This window comes from Sminthopsis crassicaudata, chromosome 2 (genome assembly GCF_048593235.1).
Source record: "Sminthopsis crassicaudata isolate SCR6 chromosome 2, ASM4859323v1, whole genome shotgun sequence".
In the NCBI taxonomy this organism is placed as follows: domain Eukaryota; kingdom Metazoa; phylum Chordata; class Mammalia; order Dasyuromorphia; family Dasyuridae; genus Sminthopsis; species Sminthopsis crassicaudata.
The window spans coordinates 30368279-30391097 of NC_133618.1; the positions used below are offsets into that span (position 1 = coordinate 30368279).

General features: G+C 35.5%; 1 pseudogene; it reads left to right on the forward strand.

Annotated features, from left to right (window-relative positions):
- Positions 1–3647: 3647 nt before the first annotated feature.
- LOC141552613 (folate receptor alpha-like) lies at positions 3648–11482 on the forward strand (annotated as a pseudogene).
- Positions 11483–22819: the final 11337 nt, after the last annotated feature.

Below are 22819 nucleotides of genomic sequence, written 5' to 3' on the forward strand. Positions count from 1 at the left end.
CTTTTTAAGGGCCACTGTTCTACCCACACTGGTGAATCAGTCTTCCACTGAATAGGGACCAGTGAAAGTATAGGTAGGCCTTCAATAGCAGCCTTGCCAAAAAAGCCTAAGGGCTTATTTGTAATCCTATCTGCTGTAAAATGTCTCTTCCCCACAGATTGATGTGGATTTTTCAACCACAAAAGGAGTAAAAACTGCTGTTTCACCTTCATATATCCATCTCAACGGCATAGCACTAACTCCTGCTGCTATTGATCCTCCTATCCCAGACATGTAGGTGTCTGCCTTAATCTTTGGCCAGTCCCTGGGCCAATTGGCACCTCTAATAATTGTACGAGTTGCTTATTAGGGGTATGTAACAATGCTACTACTTCTCCTGGCTGATAAATCACATGTTGTCTACCTGTGTTAGTGACTGGGATATTAGCTACACGTTCTCCAGTTTCCCACATCAGTGTATGGATGGACATTGTTTTGTAAGAGTGTTTTGTAAGCACTCTCAGAAGGTGAAATGGTCAAGCCTACTGTGCCTGGAGGCACAGGATCCATAGGCTGAACAGGAACATATTTCACTTCTCCAGGGTGTATCTCAGTAGTCTCTACTGCACACAACTCTATTTTTCCTAATTTCAGTCCCTTTCTTCCATCTGATTGCCTTTTGGCTGATTGATCATGTCTTAAAATTCTCTGGATATAACCTTGACTGCCATCATGCCTTACTTGGGGGGCTGAAACTAGGCCCCGCCTCTCATTTTAATGGGTGAATCTACATTTGGAGGCCCAGTGGAGACCCTTGTGACATTTTAGACATGGTGTTTTAGGTCTTCTATCATCCTGTCTTCTCACTCTATCTCCATATCTATATTGAGCTCTTAGATGTCCAATTTTTTCCACATTGGAAACAAATTTCTCTAGAAATCCCTTGCCAGGAGGGACCCTATCTTTCCATTTTCATCATAGTCTGGGTGTAAAAAGCATTTGTTCCCACTGTAGCATATCATCTTATGATCTCCTCCAAAGGAGCATCTTTGTCTAATTCTTTTGCAAATCTCATTGGCATTTTCCTTAGCCAGATGTCTGGTTATTATTTCTGTAGCTGCATTTTCTCCAATAGTTCTTTTGACAGCAGTTTGCAAACATCCCACAAAATCTGCAAAAAGTTCATTGGGACCTTGCTGTATTTTAGTGAAAGCCTCCCCCCGATCTTTCTGTCCAGGGAGACCAAGCTTTTATTGCAGCCTTAGAAATTTGCTCATACACTGTCATGGTATAATTAATTTGTTCTGAATTGTCTCCATACCAACCTTCACCAGCTAATTGCTCAAAAGTGAATTGTGTGTTAACTCCTATTTCCAAATTGCATCTGACTTGGATTTTAGATAATTTATGAGACTCCACAAGCTACAAGTTTTGTCCAGGTTCCAGGCATGTCTTTGCTATAGATTTCCAATCATTGGGGGTTAGGACTTCATAAGACAAACCATCTAGTAATATTTTAACATAAGCTGATGTAGCCCCATAAAGGGTACAACCTTTTTTCAAATCTCTAATTTTTTTCAAATATAAAGGTGCATATCTTCTCCTTTTTTGACCTACAGAGTCAATCTCTTCAATCACAGGATATGCATGTATAAAATCACTTATATCCTGCCCTTCTCTCTTAGCCTTAATCAATGATTTTTCTAATCTTGTCAAAGTCTGCTTCCCAGTTGATTCTGTTTGTTTTTCTGCCTCTTCCCCTCCTCCTTCTTCCTCCACTCCTGAAGGTGGAGTTGATATGGGCCTGTCAATAATCTGCTCTCTAGGTGGGGTTGAAGCTTCTTCAAGAGAATCAGTCATCCCACCCTAATTCCTCATTTAAATCCCCTTGCCCTTGGGCAAGATCTTGATCTTTCTTTTTTTCCTCACACTATCTCCTCTGTTCATTTTTAAAACTTTTCCTTCTCCTACAACTTGCTTCAATAATTTAAGGCTAATTGAACTATGTTGTATATATAAAATACCTCTGCAGAAATTGAACAAGGCTTATTTTTTGCATGAAATTCTTTCCTTTCAAGTCACACTAGCTTCCAGTTATCTACATGTAATTTTTCTTCCTCTAAGAACCAAGGGGATGTGCATTTTAATGCACCCAAGAGTTTAGCATTCTGTACCCAGGTTACAAGTAAACTCTGTTCCTCATTTATCTTAAGTATTCTCTCTATAGCCCCACTCCTGAGTCGTTGTCAGGATAAGCAAAAGTCCTTGCCCCACGTTGGGCGCCAATATGTAAAGTTCTGATTGTCTCTCAGTTGTAATCCTTCTCTGGGAGGAGGTTTCTTTTCTCTGTGAATCTTTTTCTCTGTCCTCTTCACCTGCGAATCCATGGGATGTCTTCTCCTTGATCCAATCCAGAACTGACTTTCCAGACTCTAACTTCTTTTATCCTCCCAGAGAATGGGCGTGGAATAACTCAGGGGCTTGTGGGAGAAATACTTCAACCAATGAACTTGCTCCTCTTAAACATGTAAGCTCATCCCCAGAAATTCAAAGGGGTAAAACTCCCCTTAAATGACAAACTAGAGAATTGTTAAGTATCGACTTAGCACTTAACAACCTAATATCTCATTATCTCATTAGCACTTAGGAAGAACCTAACAGGATATGAAGAATATGATCAAGTGGGAGAAATGTTCTTTATTGTGTATAGGAAAGTCCTTCTTCCCAGTGGAGAAAAAAAGCACAGCAGATAATGGAAGTCAAAGGTGCAGAGTACAAAAAAGAAATTCCATTCCCACCAACTTTCTCACTTCCTCTTCCTTCAGGGGCAGGCAAGGTAGGAGATGAAAGTTCTGCGGTGAAAGGTTGCTTTTTTTTTTCTTTGTAGATTTTTCATATTTCATGTGGGACATTTAGCTGCCAGTAGGAGTTATTGCTTTGGGAAAGATACCTTAACCACTTGTCCCTCACAGTTCACCCTATACCTACTAGAAGATGGAAGGCACCAGGTATGAACTTTGCCCCTTCTGTTCATTTGAGGAAGTTTGTAACTAGGTAATAGATATTGTTTGTCCTTTGTTCTCAAAAAGGACCATAACATCTGAGAGGTAATAACTTGATATACAAGTGAATTAGATGTAAATGAAGGAAGGTTATTCAAAAACTCAATTTCACTTTCTCCTCTGAAACTATCAGAGTTCAGTAGCAAGAAATAAATCAGGAAAACAGGAGATGGCCCTGCATGCAGTGGGAAACTTTGGCCTTTTTAAACTAAGACTTTACAAGTATCACTTTGACTGAAGTAATGACCTTTCAGGGATTAAGGCTAGGTAAGGATTAATGCAAAGAATGACTTTTTTTACTTAGTTTAAAAAAAAAACTATATATATATATATATATATATATATATATATATATATAAAATCAGTTTTTCCCCTGAGGGGAAGGCCCTCAGAGTCACTGGCCAAAATAGTGTATGGGAAAAATTGAGTGAAGCACTATCATGGAAACATGCCTTTGAACTATGATCTAATTGTGACTTGAGATTTTGAAATAGCAAGTTAAACTATAGCTAAAATACTTCAGGTGTTTGATTGTCTTGGATGAACATTTCCCTTCCTATTTCCCATCACCTCTCAATTAGCATTTAATTATTTATTTTAAAGGCAATGGTGGCTTTGGGAATTCAGGTAACAGAATTCTCTGATCCAATAATATCTGTTTATATAGCAGTTCTCTAGGGAAATTTGAATTAAGAGTATGTTATTTACTAATATACTTTTGTTTCTGGGATAGATTTCTAAGTTTAGAGAATAAGCCTGAACTCCCCCAGAAAATGGGAGAAAAATGAGGATGGTGCAAGGGTTTCTGGTCTATTTAATCTTGTGATTTGCAGTTTGTTCTTTGCACTCCTCTACTGATGCCTTCTCTTTTAGGAGTTGCCCTTTCTCATGAAATCATAACAATTCCCTTTTTTCCTTTTTCTTATCTTGAGAGTCTCTGGTTGATTTTGTGGATGCTACTGCCCCACACAATAGAAACAATTGCTCCTTACATTCATTCTGAGTCACAGCCTACACAATGAATATATTTTTGTTGGCCAATAAATGAAAACCAGAGTGAGTTGGGTTTAAAATTTGATTCTTTTAAAAAAAATTATCTAGACAGCAAACCCCAGGATATCTTGTGATGTTTCAATGATCAATATTTACATTCCTTTGGTAGAATATCTGTAGGTAAGAAGATTGTTAAGGGTGGGAAGAGACCACAAAAGGTTGGGGTTACAGACAGGTGTCACAGGGTGTCTCAAAAGAATTTCACAGACTTGATCCCATTTCCAAGTCAATGGGGCAAAGTTTATTGTAATTGTTAATACCAAATCAAGTGGTCTAAATTCCAAAAGAATTTAGCAAAGAAACAAAAGCAAAGAGACACATTTATCTAATTTTTCATGTTATAGATATGCTAATTTTGTGGCCAGGGGTAGAACCAAGGAGTGGTCTCTGGAATTTAGTTATCACAAACAATTATATTTGTTGACAGATTGTTAGAACAATAGTATTTTTAGGTTGGGGGTGAAGAATCACAATGAGGCATTCTCCCTGCCAAAAAGGACTTTTATTATTAAGAAATAATGATCTCAGACAAAATCCAAGTATGATTTTGTTTCATTCTTTTTTTTTTATTCATTTTTCCAAATTATCTCCTCCCTCCCTCCACTCCCTCCCCCGATGGCAGGTAATCCCATACATTTTACATGTGTTACACTATAACCTAGATACAATATATGTGTGTAAATACCATTTTCTTGTTGCCCATTAATTATTAGCTTCCAAAGGTATAAATAACCTGGGTACATAGACAGTAGTGCTAACAATTTACATTCACTTCCCAGTGTTCCTTCTCTGGGTATAGTTATTTCTGTCCATCATTGATCAACTGGAAGTGAGTTGGATCTTCTCTATGTTGAAGATATACACTTCCATCAGAATACATCCTCATACAGCATTGTTGTTGAAGTCTATAGTGATCTTCTGGTTGCTCCTTTCACTCAGCATCAGTTGATGTAAGTCTCTCCAAGCCTCTCTGTATTCCTCCTGCTGGTCATTTCTTACAGAGCAATAATATTCCATAACCTTCATATATTTGACGTTATTCTCCAGCTTTTCCTTTTTTTTTTTTTTTTTTTTTGTTTTGTTTGACTGATTCTTGGGTTCTCAATGAATCATTCATTTCTATTTGTTCCATCCTGACTTTTAAGGAGTTATTTTCTTCATTCACAGTTTTTAGTTCTTTTTGTAAATGCCCAATTTCATTTTTAAATGAGTCATTTTGCTCTATTGAATTTTTTTCCATTTCCCTAATTTTTTTTTTTTTTGAGAATTATTTTCTTTTTCCAATTCAGAAATTCTATTTTCTTGGGACTTTTTTATCTTCTCCAATTCAGAAATCCTATTTTCTTGAGACTTTTTTTATCTTCTCCAATTCAGAAATCCTACTTTCCTGTGATTTTTTTTACCTTTTCTAATTCACTAATTTTGTTTCCCTGCATCTCCTGTGAATTCTTTATTTTTTCCAAATCCAATTTCAGGACGTTGTTATTCTCTATCATAGCTTCTCTTTCCTTTCCCCATTTTTCTTCAAACTCTCTTAACTTTTTAATAGTCTCTTCATGGAGAGAGTTGTGTGATGGGGGGCAGGAATCGTTCCCCTTTGGGTTGTTATCTGCTGACTCTCTGCTGTTAACTTCCTCGGGGTTGGATATCCGCTCTTTCTCTGTGTGGAAGGAATCTATGTTTTTTTTGGGCTTCTTGCTCATACTTAAAAAATCTTTTGGGGTCTGTCCCTGGGGTAGGAAATTATTTATTTACTTCTTTACCAGCTTCCTCCCAGACTGGATGGATGCAGCGGCCCCTGTGCCTGAGCTAAGAGAGAGCTCTGGGAGAGAGTTCCCCACCCCCTCCCTGGAAGTGCCTCAGACGTGATCAGCACTGCTGTGCTTTGAGGGCGCTGTGTTTTAGCGGCTTCCCTGAGGTTGAGACTGAACAGTAAAGGCGACTCAAAGCCTAGCCTATGCGTCCCGGTGGGGCGTGGATGTCTGCAGCAGGTGATGTGAAAAGCCCCTGAGCTCAAACTGGGAAGTGTCTGCCAGAAATCGCAGTCCCTAGTTCAAAGGTTCTGCTTCTCTGGGACTTCCATTCCATAGCCTCCAGCTGAGCCAGGCACTATGAGTTACCGCCCCACCCAGTCTTCAATCTCTTAACTACCCAGAGGTGAAAGCCTGGATTGCCTATGTCGGCCACGCCCCCGGTGCCGAGATCTGCTGAGTCACCCCTGGGATCCGGGAAGATCCAATCTAGTTTTAAATTTTAAAGTGGCTTATATTTCTCCTCTGATCTGCTGTTTTATAAGCAGAGAAGAGCTAACAGCCTGTGCCAGATTCTTTTATGTCAGTGGATTCTCTAATCCCAGAGCCCTCCCCAGCGTGACCGGCGCAGTGTGCCACTACCCCACTGTCTGTGCTGGCCTCTCTTCTTCCTCCCCTGGGAGCTGACCTTTTCTGCTGAAACTCCAGATTCTCTTCAGCTGGTAAGTCGTGCTTCCAGTCCTTGTGGTATCTGTCAGTCCAACGCTATTTCTGAGGCTGATTAAATCTAGTTGGTTGTGAGGGAAGAAAGGAGCTTACACAGTGGCATGTATCTTCTCCACCATCTTGGCTCCGCCCCCCCAGCACATTTTTTATATTTAATAGATATGAAAAGTAATTATTTGAATTCAAGTCCTTTGAGTGTACTTTTGATGAGATCCTGAATGGTTTTGGACCAAGATAAACTAAAGAATTGATCCTTGAGGCAAGCAGGCTGATGGCTCTAATACAGATCAGTTTGGCTTTATATTCCACTCTTTAGAGAGATGGTCCAGTCTGAAATCCAAGTTATGTCATTCTTGAGACCTACCCTCTGTAGAAGTCTCAGTTAAGTCCCTGAAGTTAAATTTCCCCATAAAATCTACTTCTGGGCCATCCCATGGTGACTACTCTCTTTTAGGTCAATCCAACAAGGCTCTCTACCTCTTGACGGCTTTCTCCTTACCTCTTCTCCCCAATGCAATGTGGTATTGCCCCTAACTCCACTATGTAAGAAGGAGTTAACTCCTTCTTACATCTAATTAACTTTTTTAGGAAGCCAAATCCCTTAGCCTGCCAACTAATGTAGTGACCCAATAACATTGTGTACTCTACTGGATTATTGTGAGTTCCACTGAGGAACTTGTCTTGAATATGCTGTTCTACTCTATTTCATATTTATCATTCATCCCTTTATTTTGTCTGCAACTTATTCCTCTAAATAAATCTACCTTTTGCCAAAAATCATGACCATTGTGAATTCTTCACATTATTGAATCCCAACTTTTGCCTGCCATCATTTGGTGCCAAACCCCACATTATAGATCCCATCACCTTCACCATTCTTTCTCCTTTCCCTGGATTGCAAGCACTAAATTAGCGGTTTGGAAAAGACAGAATTTGAGGTCTCTTTCATTTTTCAGTTTGGAGCCTGCCACCTATATTAATAGTATAACATGCATAAAGTTTCTCGCCCCTCCTTCTGTTTATCCTGTTTTTAATATTCTCCTTGTCCTTTCACATAAGCTAAAGGCAAAGGATTGGGAGGAAAGGCAGTCTTTGCAAATGTTTCTTCTGCATGATAAGATTTCTTTGATTATGTGGGATATAAGCAAGGTATTGCAGGTGAACAAGAAGGAAATAAATTCAATTAATACAAAATATAATGTCTCAAGTTTCACTCCAGTTTTTTTTTGTTTGTTTGTTTGTTTGTTTGTTTTTTTTTTTTTTTTTTTCCCAACTGTGATCCATCACATTAACCTTCTTCAAATTCACTCCCTGGGAGTCCTGGAGTTGGTACTGACTTAAAAGTTATTTTCCTTTCCTTATAAATGTTCACTATAATATCAGAATCTCAGGGCCTTCAGGTGACCTTCAGTGTTTATTTCTGGGTCTGACAGTCATGATATGTCCTTTTGGCAAATCTGTAATATCCAAAATCAGCATTTTTTGAGTTGTTGCTCCTAGGAGATAGATCTGGCATTCAGTCCTGTCTTTTGGGGACTTAAAATTTAGAATGAATGTAAGATTTAATCTGATTTTCTTCCTTTGGTTTTGGAAAATATTTAACTTTGGGGAGGGGAGTTGGATAGAAGACTCAGTTTTTATATTCACCTAGCCTCATATATGACTTCTGTATAATTCACCCATAATTGAAGAGGGCATTTTCTTTCAATATGTAGAAATATGAATCATAATGACATAATAAGATTCTTTGGTCCCCTGGACTTTGTGGGGGGCTGGGTCAAAAAACCCTAAATCTTCTAGTTCTTGCTCACTACCCCCTCCCAATCTTAATTCACCTGGCTTTGGAGAAACTCCTAAAATAATCCCCACCCTTAATTTATTTGCAAATTACTCTCTATACCACCATCCTTAATTTATCTGGAGATTCTCTGGGCTACAGAAGACCAGATAAAATTAAACTGTCTCCTAATTCCCTGTTACTTCCTAATCAGCATCCTAGCCCACTGAGAACCCCTCAGTGTCAATAAATCCTTTTTGCCAAACCTTAACTTGGAGAATAAATACCTACTATCTGCTGGGCAGTGTGCAAATTATCGCAATAACCCTGGGACACCAGCCTGGGGATCCTCAAGAATGGTGTTAGGGTGTTTCATCCTTCAACACTAACATATGGGCATTCTGCACTTACTTTACAAGGTTCAAATTCTGCCTCAGGTAGTTACTAATTGTAAAACTTTAAAAGACTTTTAAACTTTGGGAGGCCCCAAATCCCCATCTATTAAAGGGGAATGATAAAAACAACTGCCACACACTATGCTATGTCTTAGAGATACATTAACAGACAATAAGGGAATCCTTACTTTCAAGGAGTTTGCATTTCATCCAGTGTGTTACTATACATTTATATAATATGCCCATTGTACAGTGTAAAAGAGTACTATGAAACTGAAAATTGATATGTGACTTCTGTATAATTTTTGACTTTTATATAATTTATTAATTATTGATTGAGAATTATAATAGACAACTTGAATCAATATTTATAGATTTAGATTCTAATTGTATAAGGCTTTCATATTTAATATTAAGAGTGTCTAAGAGTCATTGTTTCTATTTTAAGAATTAACTTATCCATATCCCTGGGCTACAGCCTTGATTCAATATGTTTTATTCTAGAAGGGTGAAGAGGAGAAAAGGCAAATTAGTTAGCTCTTTAACTGGAAAAGTCTGCTTGGTCACCAATACTCCTTGATTTAGAGCAGTGGTGCTCAAACTTTTTAAATAGGGGCCAGTTCACTGTCCCTCAGACTGTTGGAGGTCCAGACTATGGTAAAAACAAAAGCTCACACTCTGTCTCCGCCCCTCATCCCATTTGCCATAACCTGGCAGGCTGCATCAATGTCTTCAGCCTGCCTCATCTGGCCCAAGGCCTGTAGTTTGAGAACCCCTGATTTAGTGGATGACAGATTGACACTAAGGGATACTGGGTTTTGAGATATGGAACTTTCATACTTTCTAGAAGAAGTTGATTAACTCTGTTTTTCCTTTACTATGGACTTTGGAAACCCACTTTGGCAACCAAGTCAGAATGATTATGCCATTTATCCCACCTTTATTAAGAGAAATAATAACCAGTGATTTTGGGAAATCCAGAGTTTCCCCATTTTTCTAAAGTACCGATTTTAAGTTCAGTCTTTTAAAAGTCATTAATGGAAATAGACTAATTTTCTTGTTCAGACTCCATGCAAGAGGGGCAGTCATTGTGTTCCACTCTGGTTGGATGGGGAGGAATTATCTAAATACATTGGCCAAGGTTTAGTGGGGCTAGTTAGAAGTAAATGAGTTTTGTCTAGCCCTTCAATTTAATATTTATTCTCTCATGAATTTTATCCAATCAGAGTTGATTAACATTTTGGGGAATATCTCTTCCACAAGGGCAGGTAGACCATGAGCCTGCTGCCATGACTGTCCGTGATTGAAGAGATAAGCCAAATGAACATACTTTTATTAAACTGCTGATATTATTAATAAAATGATTAAATTACCCAGAAATTATACCTCCCAGATTACTTTAAATGCCACATTATAATAAACAAAACATAATCTTCATTCAGAATCACTGAATTTATGTAGTCAACTGTATAAAAGACTGCTTGGTCTCCTCTAATGCATACTGAAATTAAGAATATGACCCATTAAGAACAAAGTTCAACTATTAACAGTATAATTGGTAAAATAATTCATTGAACAGAAGAAAACAAACATATATTAAATACCTACTATCTGCTGGGCAGTGTGCTAAGCAATTTACAACAATGGTAAAATCCTGTCATAGCACTCTGGTTTTAGCGTTTTGGTTGTCTGTCTTCTCTCTGTTTAACCTCTACTTCCTGAGCATACACAACTGAATTTCCCCTTAATGTCAAAAATATTAGTTCTAAACATTAATATTCATAAGAAATTTTAATCTACACAGTTAAGTACTGCATGAAAAAATTAAATTCTTTTGTCTTCTCAATACTTTTAACTGACTGCTATTATTTTGGGCTCTAAGCTTTCTTAGAATTTTTGAGAACCTAAAGGAGATAGACTCCTTAGACCATTACTCAACCAGTTTGGGAGTTACTGTTCCTGGGCCTTTTGGCCATGGTTCATGGACTTCAAAAAGTGATGAATTAATATATAATCAATATTAATTATAACAGAGTAAATGCTTCCACGTGTGCATGGATATTAAGCACCACAAATTTAAGCCTACTCCAGAAAATGATCTTTATCACCAGTGTAGCTCATGAAAGAAAAATGCCTGCGGCATGGTAAACACAAGCCTTATTACCTATGAAGACACCTCCTATGTGTACCATTTCAGCTATCATTGCAGCAGCATGATGATCTTGGCCAGCAAATACCACTTTATCCAATATATAGATCTCATAGAGTGCTCACCCAATCTAGGACCTTGAATCCAGCTGGTGTCCTCAAGTTGGCAGAAGGAAGGGATCTTGAAAGTTCCCCTGGGCAGGGAGGACTGTTACCATTTCTTGGAAAACTGCCAATCCTCATATATCTGAAAAGACAATTGGCACAAAGGCTAGAATTGGACTTCAGGGATTACAAATGCCCAATTCAGGCCGACTGCCACCCTTTCAACATTTTACTTACCAACATCCACCTTCTTTGTGAGAACATTTGGAGTCACTTTTATACTGCAAGTTCTTTTGTCTGGGGTGGTGGCAAGTGGATCCAGATGTGGTTTGACCTAGCCCAAGGAACCACAAAGAAGCGGTGACTAAATATTCTGCTTTTGGCTCTGCCCCAGCCATCTTCACTCGAGGGGTCCCATTTTCCCTTCTTGATTTGAATATTGCTATTATTTTTCTGGGATTAACCCTCATCATGCATGAAATCTAAACAATCTACATGCAAAGCCAAAGCCAAAATTTACTCCCAATCTGAGACCCCCAAACATCAGCTTCCAGACTGTCAGAGCCTGTCTTTCCAATCTGAATTCTCAAACCTGATCTGGATCTGCCTGCTTGGAAACTTATAACCCTATACTCTGGATTACAGAGCCCTCACCCCACTACTGAGGGGTGCAGGGAGGGAATACCTTCCTTTCTTCCCATTTTTAAGTATCTCTAACTCCTGTCTTCTACTTCTTCACCTTCTTTTCATGGGGGAAATTAGATATGAGTTGTACTCTCTCTAAAGTAAAATTGTCCTTATTATTTTCAAATAGGGATTAATTTATTGGTTATATTTTTATTCCTAGTACACTTCCATATATGTCGGTGTTTAATAAATGCTGATTAACCTCCAAAAATGCCTCTAAATTATGAGCACTGTACTGTTATTCTTCAGTCATTTCAGTCATGCTTGACTTTTCATGACCCCAGTTGGAGTTTTCTTGGCAAAGATACTAAGGTGGTTTATCATTTATTCCTCCAATTAATTTTACAAATGAGGAAATTGAGACAAACAAAATTAACCAAGGTCACATAGCTAGTAAGTGTCCAAATATAAATTTGTAACCCAGGAAAATGAGTCTTCCTGATGTTAAGCTTAGCACATAGCTCAGTGAAAATTATGGTGTCCCACAAATGAGGCCACATAAGTACCTGCTTATTCTTCTAATGCTTAGGGCTGATTCTGAGTATAACTCTTGAGACATTCTCTCCACAAAACAGAAGCCCTGAGGCCTATATTAATAGAGTTTCTTGGTCTCCTCCATCCTCTCTACTTTATAAAATAGATTCAAGCTTCAAAAATATACCTTTACTATTTGACATCAATTTCTAGCAACTTCCTGGATTCAGTGAAAACCCTGCATTTTGTTCAATTGCCATCCACAGAGAAAAAACACAATTTCCAAGAACAATTATTTTCCTGCTGGTATTTAGCTAAATAGTATACAATTATCTTTTTAAAATTAGATTTCTAAGGGGAAAACACCAACCCTCTATATAGTTTATTTGGGGAGGTCAGTCTATATTTCACATATCTTAAAATATATCAACTAGAGTTGTTTTAAAAAATAGAATATTTTGTGCCATATTTAGATAAAAAGTTATTTTGGAAATTTTCTAAAGCTTTACCAATGATATGTTCAAAAAAGGTGTATTCGGAAATAAGGCAAAATAGGATACATTCATTGTTGAACACTAGACATTAGATGAAAAAAACTATTATATCAAGAGTTAAATTGAGGATAATTTATTGATTCAACCTATACTTAGTTCTGACTGTTTAGTCACACTCCTTGCTCCTGCCTTTGCAATCCACAAAGTAAGTTAACACAATGTGGCCTATCCTTCTTACCAAATTACATATGATTCTTTTCATATCCTTTGAGCCCCTGCATTCTTCTAGTGTCATACTAACAAAATGTATTCTACTTCTAGATAACATATTTATATTTAATATGATCCTTCTCAACCCAATAGCCAAAAAAGTGAGGTTGATGGAAAACATCATTTGGTAGAGACCAAATCATAGTAAAGAGGCAACTCATATCTCTTCTTGTAACTCTATGACCCTAAGCAGTCACTTAACTTTTCTCCCTCAGTATCTTCATCTGTAATCTGAAGTTTGAATATTTAAATAATTGTGAGAATTAAATTATACATATATAGATATAGATAGGTAAATGTTTATATCTATAGCTATATAAAATACATCTATACCCAAATATGTGTGTGTGTGTGTGTGTGTGTGTGTGTGTGTGTGTGTGAGAGAGAGAACTGATGTCATATCTACTGGGTATAATAGGACAATGTGGGGATTGAAATAAGCTGAGTTCAAATCTAGCCTCAGAAATTTATTAGCTCTTTCAATCTGACTATATATATATATATATATATACATATATATATATATATATAAAACATATATATCTGTATAAATGTATATATGTATATGTATGTGTATATATTTGTGTATATACATATATATCTGTATAAATGTATATATATATATATGTATGTATATATTTGTATATATAATATGTGTGTATATATTTGTGTGTATGTATAACTATATATCTATACAGCATCTACAGGCTCATTTTATACAAATAAAGACTTTAAGAGACACCTCTCTAGTTTCAAACAGCTACAGAACATATGAGGCAACATATGAATGCACATTTTCCTGACTCCAAAACCATTGCTTTAAAGAGAGAAAACTGTCCCTATATCAGTGCTATCATTCATTCATTCATAAATATATCGAATTATCAGTAGGTTCAGTCCAGGATTACTACATTGACATAAATGACTTTAAATAAAATTAATTTGAGCTGTATTTGGAATTGAAAGTCTCAATTATTGAAAGACTTCAAGCTTTCAATTGCCAGGAACCAGAGGTGCCTAGTGGAAAGTATTTCCCAAATTGTGAATGATTAAATGATGAAAGACAATTAATAAACAAAAAGCAAACTAGCAAACAGATAAACAGAAAAAAAAAATCAATGAAAAAATACCAACTGACAGGTAAATAAACATATAAATGAATGAATGAACTAATTGAAGAAGCCAATTCATGACATGTTCCGTTATTTATGTCACTTTTTTTTTTCTTTTATCAGTACTAATCTTGGTTTATTTGTCTGGCTTTACATTTCTCAGGCACTTGTTCCTTGTTACCCTACTTATTAGCATCACAGAGATAGATTAAAGCACACATTTGACAATAGAGCAAGAAGCCTAGGGCCGATTTCAACCAACACATCTTGGTGGTTGTTGTTGCTGTTATTGTTATCATAGTTGATGCTACTGCTGTTGTTGTTTCATATATTTCCTGCTCCAAATTTTAAAACAAATAATAGGAAGGAAGGCCTCTTTTATTTTATTTTATTTTTGACATAGCACAACATTCTCTTGGAAGATTTATTTTTTAATTATTTTTTTTTTCCTGGCAAAAAGGAATATTTAAAGTAATGTTTAGATTTTTGTACAGCAATATCAGCTGAACCTAACATATGGAAATCTGGAGTTGTCAGATATTTATAAAAGAATAAATCAGATCATTAATTGCAGAATTATCATATATCAGATATTAACTCACAAAATTACAGAATGATTCTAAATAAAAAGAAGCTTCAAAAGAATTAAATCAGAGATTTAAACCTGAATGAACCTCAGAGAATATTTTGTAATAATCTCTTAATTTCAGCCATGAGGAAATTAAAGAACCAGGAGACGAATGCCTGTTGTACTTCCTTCTGATATTAGGTTCCATATATACTGAATTTATTTTATGTGTATCATGTTATTTGCCTATTTTTCTCCCATTACAATAATTTCTCATTGAAGGCAGGTGGAAAGGATTTTGCTTTTGTTGCTTGTTCATTTGTTAATTTGTTCTCTATTTTTTTTATATTAACATATCACAGTGTCAAACACAAGCTAAATCTTACAAATGATTGTCTATGGATCATATAGGCTTTAGCCAAAAGAAGCAGGATTGAACTCTTGTTGTTGGATAATAAATCCAGTACATTTTAACTATTATCTCCTACATTAGCCCAGACTTGTAAAATAATCTTTTTTATTGCAATCCCAAATTGTAATTATCCACATTTATTTGAAATAATTCAGAGCATGTGAACTGATCATCTTCAAAGACAGCCTATTCTACTTTGGGAAAGCTTCATTTGTTATAGAGGCATTTTATTTTATTTTGTTTTTTATGACATTTAATCTCACCTCATTTAAAATGTAACAAAGAAAACACAGTGTTCTATAATAATAAGGATCAAGGTTTACAAGAAAAAGGAGGGAAAAAAGGAGAAGGTAGAAGAAACATAATAGGAAGAGGAAGGAGAGAAGAAAAAGGTGAAGGGAGAGGGGAAAGGAGAAGTAGAAAGGAAAAGAAAAAGGGAAGGGAAATGATAAAGGAAAAAGAAGGAAATAAAATTAAAGATAAGGAGGAGGAAGAACAGGAATCCTAGAAGAAAAAGAACAAATAAAAGGAAATGAAGGAGTGTGAAAAGGAGAACAACCAACAACTGGTCATTTTATTGAAATTTTTTCTTTGTTTTTTAAATTTTTCTTATAAGTTACAGGACAGAGAGAAGAAAGAGATGCATTAAAATGAATTCAATATTAAAATCAATGACTTAAATGTGAAGGGGATGGAGCCAAGAAGTAGAGAGAAGCCAGGAACTTGTATCCACACTTCACTCAGAAACAACATTAAATCAAGTTTCTGAACAAACTCATGAATGATAGAACCTTCAAAGAGATGAAGTGAAATAATTTTCCAGCTTAAGATAACTTGGAAGGACTTCAGGAAAGATCAGTCTCTTTTGGCTGAAAGGGGAGTGAAGCTCAGCATAGATGGTGTTCAGGCAAGCTGGTGGGAAACTCAGCCATAACCCCTCAATCCTGAATCAACAGGACAGTGGTAGAGCAAGTCAGCAGGGAAGCCTCCAGTCCAAGGACAGAAAACAAATTGCAGGCATGAAAACCACACAACAATATGCATTTCTAGGTCAGGCTACTCCAGCTCAGTGAGCAAGTCACCAAACATCTGAGGTCCCAGTACTTAAAGCCAGTGACCCCTCCTATGGCATCTAGTACAAGAAGCTTGGGAAAGTTCCCCCATTATTATCCCAGGAGCACAGTTCAATTTTAAAAATTATCAAATAAGCAAAAACAAACAAACAACCAAACAAAAACAAAACAAAAACAAAACAAAACAAAACATGACCATGGAAAGATACTATGGTGATGGAAGATCTAAACAACAACAACAGAAAAGGACAAAATGCTTACCTGTGAAACTTTAAAGGCAGATATGAATTGATCTCAAGCCCCAAAAGCCTCTTGACTAAAATTGAAAAGGATTTTAAAAGTCAAATAAGAGTAGAAGAAAAATCGAAAAGAAATGAGAAATATTCAAAAAAGAGTTATCAATATGGGAAAAGAAAGGAAAAAATTAACTGAAGGAGAAAAAATTCTTCCAAATTATAATTAGGAAAATTAAAAATAAAAATCCATTGAAGAAAATAATCCTTTAACAGTAGTATTAGCCCAATGGAAAAAGGATGTACAAAACCTAACTAGAGAAAATTATACCTTAAAAATTAGAATTGAGTAAACGGAATCTAATGATACTCTGAGACATCAAAAATCAGACAGAATCAAAAAACTGAAAAAATAGAAAAAATTTTAAAATACCTAATTGAAAAAAGTACTAACATATAAAATCTACTGCGGAAAGATAATTTAATTGGACTATCAGAAAGGCATGATCAACAAAAGTCTAAACAAAATTTTAAACAAATCATCAAGGAAAATTGCTCTATAATTCTAGAATCTAGGGTAAGAGTCTTAGAAGAAAAAGCAAAATGGGGCAAATTTCATCACATAAAGATGCACCAAAGACATAACATTGAAGGAGAAGATGGGAAGAAGATAAGCACTTAATCTCATCAGATTTGATTCAAAGAGAAAAATAGCATACATATTCAGTTGGGTATTATAACAATTTACTTTTTTCTATAGCATAATAAAAGAAGAAAAGAGAAATATAAGGAAGGTAATTGATAGAAAGGAGGGCAGAAGGAGGAAGAGAAAGTGAAAATAAAAGGGACCAGGCTGATAGAAAGAGGAGAGATTGAGAGAGGCAATGATTAGAAGCAAATCACTGATGGGGAGGGACTGGTTTGAAAAGAGAGAAAAAAGTATAAAAGGAGAGAAAATAGCATGGAGGCAGGGGAATACACAGTTGGTAATCATAACTGTGAATGTAAATGGGATGAAATCTTCCATAAAATAAAAGTGAATGTCAGAGAGGATTAAAAGCCAAATTTGTGCAATATGTTGTTTACAACATAGACATTTGAAACAGAGACATACACACAGAGTAAAAGTAAAAGGTTGGAGCAGAATATATTATGCTTCAACAGAAGTTAAAAAAAAAAAGTACTTATAATTAAAAGTGATAAGGAAGGAAACTGCTTCTTTATAAAAGGTACCATAAGCAATGAAATAATATCAGAACTAAAAATATAGCATCCAAATTCTTAGAGGATTAATTAAATGAATTTCAAAAAGAAATTGAAAACCTTATCAAAGTTAATGTTGAAAGCTATCATTAAATGTAATTAGAAAGCAATAAAATATTATTTAGTGGAAACAGCAGTAGATGATATTTTGGAACTCTGTTGCTTTTTCCATAATTCAACAAATGTTCATATTTTGGTTTCTAGTTCTTCTTGGAATCCAATCTACACTTTTTAGTTCATAAGCTGAAGCCAAGCTTGAAGAATCTTTTTTAAAAATAATTTATTTTTTGCTTTCAAGATACATGCAAAGATAGTTTTCAACATCTAACTTGCAAAATCTTAAGCATGATCTTGATGGTATGTGAGATGAAGCCAATTACTCAGTCATTTGAATATTCTTTGACTTTACCCTTCTTTAGAATTGGTACATAAACTGATCATTTTTTCAATGCCTCTGCTGTGGAACTTGCTGAGACTTTCATGGGCTACTTATTTATTTTCAGTGTACACCTGTGGCTGTAAGAAGCTGCAGCATGCATAGCAGTCACATCTTAGCAAATCATCTCAGCTAAGTTTAGGATAACCAAGAGGCACCAAACTTATTTGTGAATTACAAGGATGAATGTGTTGACTTTTATTGACAGAATGGATACACAAAAACAATTTGCTCTAATGACCATGAAGATGACTAATGTAAGCACTGTGGAATCTTTAAATTAAAGATTAAGGTTAAAGATTCCAAGGTCTTTCACTGCATCCTGGGCCACTGACAATCCTCTTCTCCTTTGTCCTGACACTAAACTTTGATGATTCAAGAAGACAGAGTGAGACAATTTTGTGTAACTCTATCTTACTTAAATCTAATGTCATGCATAAGTAAAAATATCATCTATGATGTCACTGGTCCTCTTGGAAAGTGGACAAAAAACAATAATCACATAGGAGTACTTCAGTCTTTTAGAAGATTTTTGCTGGCTGACTAGCCACAGTGGAATTTTCTTGACCTGTTTCATGTAATGAATCTATTTATATTCTAGGTATACATAAATAATCACACATGAGTTTTAATTTGTATCTCCTTTTTTCACTTATCTTCTCATTTCTTTTTTTAAAAGCAAAAATATTTAATTAAAAGAGGAAAACAGGGAAGCTACACTATGTGTGGCCAATATTGTACAATGCTTTCATTCACTTAAAATAATTGAAAATAATACATAAAAAACAACAGAATATCACTGCCAAAACAGACCCAAAATTACATGAACATTATTATGAAACACCCTTTATATAAATAAAGTCAGATTTAAACAATTGGAGAAATATTAACTGTCCATGGTTAAGCAAAGCCAATATAATATAAATTACAATTTTACCTAAATAACCTATTTATTCAATGTCACCCCAATTGAATTACTAAAAAATGTATTTTACTGAATTAGAAAAAAAATAACAAAATTGACCTGGAAGAACAAAAGGTAAAGAATCTCAGTGAAACAATCAAAAAAAAAAAAAAAAAGAATAAAGGAAGGAGATTCAAGCAGCACTATGCCTCAAACTATACCATAAAGTAGCAAATATCAAAACCATATGGTATTGCCAAGAAACAGATTAGTGGAATAGAATAGACAAAAAATTCACAGGAGTGAAGGATCACAGCTACATAGTGTACAATACAAATGCAAAGGTTCAAATTGTTGGGACAAGAATTCATCACCCTGTAAAAATTGCCAGGAAAGATGGAAAACAGTTTTGCAAAAATTAGGCACAGACAAAAATTCTTTTTTTTTTTTTATTCATTTTTCCAAATTATCCCCTCCCTCCCTCCACTCCCTCCCCCCGATGACAGGCAATCCCATACATTTTACATGTGTTACAATATAACCTAGATACAATACATGTGTGTAAATACCATTTTCTTGTTGCACATTAATTATTAGATTCTAAAGGTACATGTAACCTGGGCAGACAGATATTAGTGCTAACAATTTACAATCACTTCCAGTGTTCCTTCTCTGGGTGTAGCTACCTCTGTCCATCATTGATCAACTGGAAGTGAGTTGGTTCTTCTTTATGTTGAAGATTTCCACTTCTATCAGAATACATCCTCATACAGTATTGTTGTTGAAGTGTATAATGATCTTCTGGTTCTGCTCATTTCACTCAGCATCAGTTGATTTAAGTCTCTCCAAGCCTCTCTGTATTCCTCCTGCTGGTCATTTCTTAGAGAGCAATAATATTCCATAACCTTCATATACCACAATTTACCCAACCATTCTCCAATTGATGGACATCCATTCAACTTCCAGTTTCTAGCTACAACAAAAAGAGCTGCCACAAACATTTTGGCACATACAGGTCCCTTTCCACTCTTTAGTATTTCTTTGGGATATAATCCCAATAACAGCAATGCTGGGTCAAAGGGTATGCACAGTTTGACAACTTTTTGGGCATAGTTCCAAATTGCTCTCTAGAATGGCTGGATTCTTTCACAAGTCCACCAACAATGTATCAGTGTCCCAGTTTTCCCACATCCCCTCCAACATTCATCATTATTTGTTCCTGTCATCTTAGCCAATCTGACAGGTGTGTAGTGGTATCTCAGAGTTGACAGACAAACATTCTAAACCATATACCAAGACAAGGTAAAAATTGAAACGTGATGCAGACTTTTAAAATTTTAAGTTAAAATATTTGTAATGTATGGTATAAAACAAATATTTTATAACATAGTATTATGAAAAAGATGATTGCATACTGTTTTAAACATTTCTTTTGTTCCTTATTTTTTGCTCCTTTTCCTTATACCTTCTCCCATTTATCAATCTCCTAGACCACCTTCTTCTCTTAAATCACTCAAGTTTCTGAACAGATTTTGGAGTGACAGAATGCACAAATATTTGAAGTGTAACAAATTTCCAGCCAAAGATATCTTGGAAGGACTTCAGGAAAGGTCATTTGGGCAGAGGAGGAGGTAACTCAACACAGGTTGGCCCACAGGACGAGACACAGGAAGGCCCAGGGGAAAAGACACAATGCTGAGGGAATCTAGTAGGAGTTATTGTCTTTCAGGGAAAGAGATGGAAATTTAATGAATAAGGCAATTTTCAATTATTTTTAATTAAAAGACTAGAACTACATAGAAGAAAAAAAAAAGAAAGAAAAAAAAGAGCCCAAAAATAGATTCTGTAATGGTGGTATATGAGATTCAACACCTGGTAGAAGTTGGGAAACTCCCCTCTTCCTTAAGATTCCTTCAGAACATCTTCAGAGATGTAAATTTACATATTCAAGGTCACTTAGTAGCAGTAAAGCCTGGAACTCATAATCCCTTATCTCAATATGAGCTTTAAGGTACTTTATATGGAATACAAATAATGTGCTCATCAACTGTAACCAGTATAATGTTTCAGGCATATTATACCAGAAATTGAAGCAATTAATCAGCAAACAATGAAATGTAATAAAGCCTACTATTGTTAGAAAATTTTAACTTTTTTTTTCAGAATATAAGCTAAATTCTCTTTGCTATTGTGTAAATGATAGTAAAAATAATTCTTTTCAAGTTTGTTTTAAATGATCTGAGTTGAATTATCTACTGAACAAAGAGGGGAAAATGGTACATCTTTTCAAAGATTTTTTTTTCTGGTTCTTTGTAGCACAGATGAGAAGGCAGTTCAAATTCCAAAGATATTGTCAATTCAACATTAAGTCATTCTCACTTGATCCTTCTTCCATTTTACGCATGAGCAGACTGAGAATTCTAAGCTCCTTAAGAGCTCATTGTGAGATGAGTTTTACAGCTAGGACCCTGCATACCATGTAGGATCAATACATTATAAACGGATTGGATGATGGAGTGTCTAAAAGGCAATGATGAATGAGAATAGAATCTGTCTCTCTGCCCTGAGATTTAACTAGGTATTTATTAAGAAGGAGAGACATCTATCCTAAAATATGTGGAAGAAATAGAATCATAGGAGAACAGGCTTAGATATTGAAAGGACCTTGGAAGATATCTCACCCAATGTGCTCATTTTAGAGATGATGTACGGGAAGGTCAAGCAGTTTCCCAATGTCACAATAATATCACAAAATAACATACTTTGGGAGTACAGGGGACTTTGTCAGCCAAGTAGTCCATGGACATGACACAAAATTCCTCACTATGATAAGTCATAATTCATTCTCATATTGAATATTCTAGAGATATACCATCCTTGAAAAACCATCCCATTTTAGAATAGTTCTGTTAGGATTTTTTTTAACTTAAAATTTTAACTTAAAAATTTTACCTTACATCAAGCCTACACTGGCCTCTTTATAAGGTCAACAATTGCTTCTATTTCTGTTCTCTAGGTCCAAAAGGAACAAGTACAATCCTTCCTCCACACGATATCCCTTCAAATTCTTAAAAGCAGCTTTCATGCCTCTTCTTCTATCCTGAGTCTTCTCCTAGCTAAACATAGACATTTATTTCAATTAATCTTCCAATGATGTATATTCTAGATCCTCCCCAATTTAGATTTCTTCTTCTCATTTTCCCCCAGCTTACCAATGTCCATTTGAAAACATAGAGTAGAAAATTGAGCACAATTTTACTGAGTAGGTCTGTCAAGGTGAGATCATCACCTCTCTTTTCCTGTAAGCTTTGGCTTTCTTAAAGAAAGTAGATTCAGGCAAGATCAGAAATCAGCTATCAAATAACTGATTCCAGATGTCTTGATCTTGAGCTTTTTGCATCAGACAAACCAATTTGGGATTTTAGTGGAGTTTCTCATAATGTCTCTTCATTTTTGTTCTTCTCCAAACCTTTATCTTCCCTCTATATAAACTCATAATGTGATTATATTTTCACCTCCATTTATTCTCATGTTTAAAACATGTATTGATGTCTCTAAAGATCATAAGAATCAAATTAGAAAAGTATATGTGATGTCTTGGAAAAGGGTAACCAATGTAATTGGGAGGTTACTAGTGTTGTCATTAGTGAAATTTCAGTTTAAGCCATTTTTGGAAAAAAGATAACAAAAACAGGCTACTGGCTAATAAAGCAAACATCACATGAAATGACAAATTAGCATAAAGGATAAAGAAGACAAAGTATTTCTTGTGATTATAATATGTCTAATATGACTTGCTTAAATAAGCTTATGACTTCAATCATAATTAAGTGAATTAAAATAAAAACATGAATTCTATCAGTGGTGTCATTTCCTAGGGGGAAGTTTCTGTTGATG